We start from the raw sequence: 5,645 nt of genomic DNA on the forward strand, positions 1-5,645 counted from the left end.
TATGTATATATATACATATATGTATGTATATATATACATATGTATATATATACATACATACATATATGTATATATATACATATATGTATGTATGTATGTATATGTATACATATGTATACATATACATACATACATACATATATGTATATATATACATACATACATATATGTATATATATACATACATATGTATACATATATATACATACACACACACACACATATATATATATGTATGTATGTATGTATATGTATGTATGTATATATACATATGTATACATATGTATGTATATATATACATATGTATACATATATATATGTATATACATATGTATACATATGTATACATATGTATACATATATATATGTATATACATATGTATACATATGTATACATATATATATACATATGTATATATATATCTATGTATATACATATGTATATATATAGATGTATACATATGTATACATATATATATACATATGTATATATATATCTATGTATATACATATGTATATATACATATATATATACATATATATATATATACATATATGTATACATCTATATATGTATGTATACATCTATGTATACATATATGTATACATATATGTATATATATATATATATATATATATATATATATATATATATATATATATATATATATAAAACCCTATATTTACTAGTAACTGGAAACAATATAAAAAAATAGGGTTACTAGTAAATATATAATATTGTTTCCAGTTACTAGTAAATATAGGGTTAGGTTAAGGTGTATAATTTACTAAATGCTTAGTACAGTCATATATAGAGTAAGAGTCAAAGTTATGATCCAAGGTTTACAATTTCATTCATATGACACTTGGTGTTATGGTTAGGTTTAATAAGTGGTTAAATGTTACGCTAAAATAAGGGACATGGTTAAGGGAAATATGAGATTTAGGTGTAGTGTTGGAGTATTTGGAGTACAACTATGGTCAAATTTGGGATATATGTTATACAAAAGACCTGAATAGTGGAGAAATTTTAATTCATGAGAGGGAAATTATAAGTCTCAACACAACTATTTAGATGATGTAATAAGTGTGAAAGAATATAAAAGAATCAATTTTATGGAAATTATTTCTCCATGATGATGTGAGAACATTATATATTGTTGAATTTTTAATAATGCTAATGTAATTTTTATTGCAATGATTAAGAATTGTAATCGATAAATATGCATATCATTAAGGATATCTATTTAGAATTATGATTTGCTTTCTTAATTAACATGTTTAGTAGCCGCATCCATTGAAGAAATGTTTTGTACAATAATAAATTAATTGTTTCTTCTTCTCTTCTTCATGAAAGTTACATAGAACAATTTGGAGACAAAATTGCCAATACAACTAATTGTAGACACCTAAATCTGATTACATCACTAGGCAATCATATTTAGTCATCTCTGAGGACATAACTAATTAAATATTTATTATTTAATTAACTAATCATCATCCCCTAGTTAATTAATTAATTTAATTAACTACAGTCCAATTGATACAATCAAATGATAACCCAAAATCAAATTATCAATTAAATCCCTATTCCTCTATTAAATTAAATGAATTCTCAAATCTATTTAATTTAATCCGATATCCCCATTTTATTAAATAAATCATTTAATAAAATATCCAAACCCCTAAAATATCCCTAAACCCAACCTTTATCCCCAATCCAACCCATCCACCCATACTAACCTCACTTGGCCACCTAACTAACCCATCCCATCAAAGCTAAACCACTTAACCCCTAACCCCCTTCCTAAGCTAAGTCTAATGCCCCTCCTAAACATGTGCACAACTTTAAGCAAGGGTTAAGACTTGCTAACCCAAGCCAAAGTCAACAAGTCTCCTTTATGACTCTTACATCCCCCTTTATGACTCTTACATACTCAACCTCCCTCATTACTCCCTTGACCAACCCTTATCTCAACCCCTCACACTCATCCTCCTTGGGACAAGTGTCACTCCCCTATTGGCTCCAAACAAGCACAATCCATGTGCTCCCCTTTGAATGCATATTAACCCTCCCTCACCATTTTGCCATCCTTGCATCCTGACCATCCATCTCTCTACCCCTTAGCCTATAAATGAAACCCTCTCCTTCACAAATATCAATCCACCTTCTATGAAAATTTATCATGCCATTTTGAGAGCCTAAAAACTACCAAAATACCATCATAATGCTGAAATCCCTCCATACCTCCATTGTTGAAACCCTCATCCATACACATACTTGATAATCACCCATCCACTTGAAGCTTGAGCACACTGTGAGCACACATCTCCATCCATCAGGGACATATCCACTTCATCATGGGTTATACCATAAGGAGCCTACCATTCTTGGTTTGCTTCCTTTTGTGGTGATAAACACATCCTATCATAAGTGTTAATACTCTTATTAATAGTTAGTATTCATTTATTACACGACTAGATTGGGTGATACATTTTTGCACGGCCATCACATTATTCTTATCAGTTTCAAAGCTTTCCCACATGATTTTCTTATGTTCATGATACTCGATTTACTTATGTTGACGAACTCTTGATCTTTATTATGCTGGCAATGCTATAAAGTTGGAATGAACATTGTATGCCATAAACATGAGTGTCTTCAATCATAGATTACAACATCTAAATCATCAATTGGGAACAAACAAGTGTCTTTCAAACCCAAGATCACTTATGTGATCTTGTTTTACACTTTTTAGGAGGCCTGCTTGGGGATTTCATCATCCCTTGGAACGACCTCAACTCTAGCATTCTAGCAGAGTATGAATATTGGGAGGTGAATCAAAAGACACCCCTCTTGGAAGCATAAACGTGTCACTCTTATCTAAGCCCCAAAGAACTTTATATCTTAGGGAAGTGAAGGTGGAGATTTGGGTTACCGTCTCCTCCTAGCTATGTGGCATTATTTTCCTTTATCTACAGATTTGGACCTCATGTAACTTGCATATATTGAGGACACCCCTAGCTAAGCTTGTATATCCTAGCAAACATCTTATAGGGCTACTAGTGTGTTTGATGTGCTAGTTGAGTGTTCAAAACCCTCCCCATGTTTCAGAAAAAAATCAAATCTTTTTGTAAAAGATATCACTTGTTTATCCTTTGAAATAGTTGTTAGCAAGTCCATTCGCAATAACCCAACCATTGGTCAATCATTTAACCCAAATAAAAGGTATACTTAGCGTAGTCATTGCCTTGTTTGAGATTCATCCAAGCTTCCAAGCTTTCCTCTAGTACCATCATTCCTAAGGTACTCCATAAAGTCTTCCTTTTCTCTCCATGTCTTAACTAGTAACATTCCATCCCTACCCAACTCATCATCAAAACATGATGTCACAATCCTATTATGATGAGTTTGTTCATCCCACCTTTTCTCTCACTCCATCCTATTCCAATGATGATGACAATCTTGTCGACTACGATAGGTATATTGAAAACCTTAGAGATATTGCTCCAAACATCCTCCATGATCCAAACATTCCTCCCAACTACTCCATAATTCCTCCATACATACCCACTAGTACTCCTCACCATGCCTTTGACAAGGGAAATCCATTATTATCCTCATCCTTACCTCCTTCCTATATTGTGCCCACATATTCCTCTTATACATCAATCATATATCCATCTTCCTCCATCTTCCTTTCCCAGTCTCCATCATTCCAGAACAATTCTAGTAGCTACATCCATAGTCCAAATCCACCATCCCAATATCCTCCACACCACTTTCCAAATCCTCCAACTAGTTCTAGTCATACAATGCATCACCCTAATCCCCTTACTCTTCCTAGTCCAACATGCCCATCTCCAAGGAATTTTACAAGGAAAACCAAAGCAAATCCATCTCCCATACCCATCACTCCTCTTACATCATCCTATCGCTACCATCCCTATCTCATCTACCCCACTTATCAACCCCCTTCCATCTCCTACCTCCCATCCATTGAATCCCTCCAAAACCCATCTACATCTCATCCTCCTAGCCTTACCCAAATCCCATGTAATAAACCTAACGAGTCCCTCCCCCATCAACCCATCCCCATTGCTGAACCTCCTACCCATCCACCTACCTCACTTAAAGAAACCATCCATACTTCTCCTACAATACCATCCACTCTCATCCACTCCTATCAAGATCTTATCCAAAAACATGTTGAAATATCCCATGACACAAAAGAAGATCCCACCATCCCACTTATTCCCCTACATTCACCACTTTCACTATCCCCTCCACATCTAAATCCTAACATCATACCTACTCCATCTCAAGATCCCTTTCCAGCAACCTATCCCAATCAAGATCCTATCCTTCCATCTCCTCTGCTTCATGATCATACATCTCCCATAATCCATGATGATAGATCCATAGAAGAAGAAAAAACTATCATATCTAAAGCTTCTACCCCTTCAGCTAGTAATGGACTCACATCTAGTGTTCCAAATAATGAACATCATATTGAGGAAAGAAATAAAAGTGTATCTCTAGATGTTGGTATCCTTTCTATCCCTTCATGGTCCCAATTCCTTCCATCTTTACTCCAAAGTTCCCATCCACCTTGTTCTCCATCTATTTTGGGCCGTTATCCTACTTCTTTTCAACCCTTCATTTTGGGTCCATATATCCCTTATCTAAATCCCTCACCCTTTCTGTCCATTTTGGATCCTTATATACCTAATATGAATCCTTTATCTCCTCCATCTATTTTGGGACCTACTCCTTCCTCATTTCCATCTAGTTTAGGTCCATATCCTTCATTCCATCCATCCATTTTGGGCAATTATATGCATCCATATCTTGTATTCCAATCCATCATTCCATCCCCTCAAATCCACAAGCTAGATCATCAAAGACACTCATCCTTGAATGCATATGCTTAGTCCTTATATTTCTCTTCCTCCAAAAAATCCACTCTTAGTCCATATGCTTCCTTTTGTGGTGATAAACACATCCTATCATAAGTGTTAATACTCTCATTATTAGTTAGTATTCATTTATTACACTACTAGATTGGGTGATCCATCTCTCTACCCCTTAGCCTATAAATGGAACCCTCTCCTTCACAAATATCGATACACCTTCTATGCAAATTTATCATGCTATTTTGAGAGCCTAAAAACTACCAAAATACCATCATAATGCTGAAATCCCTCCATACCTCCATTTTTGAAACCCTCATCCATACACATACTTGATAATCACCCATCCACTTGAAGCTTGAGCACATCATGAGCACACATCTCCATCCATCAGGGACATATCCACTTCATCATGGGTTATACCATAAGGAGCCTACCATTCTTGGTTTGCTTCCTTTTGTGGTGATAACCCCATCCTATCATAAGTGTTAACTACTTTAGTATTGTTAATACTCTCATTATTAGTTAGTATTCCTTTATTACACTACTAGATTAGGTGATACACTAATTAGAAGTAAAATTCTGAAACCAGAGACAAGAATAAACTATATACAAAAAAAATCTTTGTAATGGTGTAAATACATGTCACAGTCTTCAATGATTAGGATCATTTTGTGACCTTTACTTGAACAATGATTGTGAAAGACTTCTTTCATCATTGGGGGAAATCC

Source organism: Cupressus sempervirens, chromosome 7 (genome assembly GCF_028749045.1).
Source record: "Cupressus sempervirens isolate cs-2001-9-10 chromosome 7, ASM2874904v1, whole genome shotgun sequence".
NCBI lineage: Eukaryota > Viridiplantae > Streptophyta > Pinopsida > Cupressales > Cupressaceae > Cupressus > Cupressus sempervirens.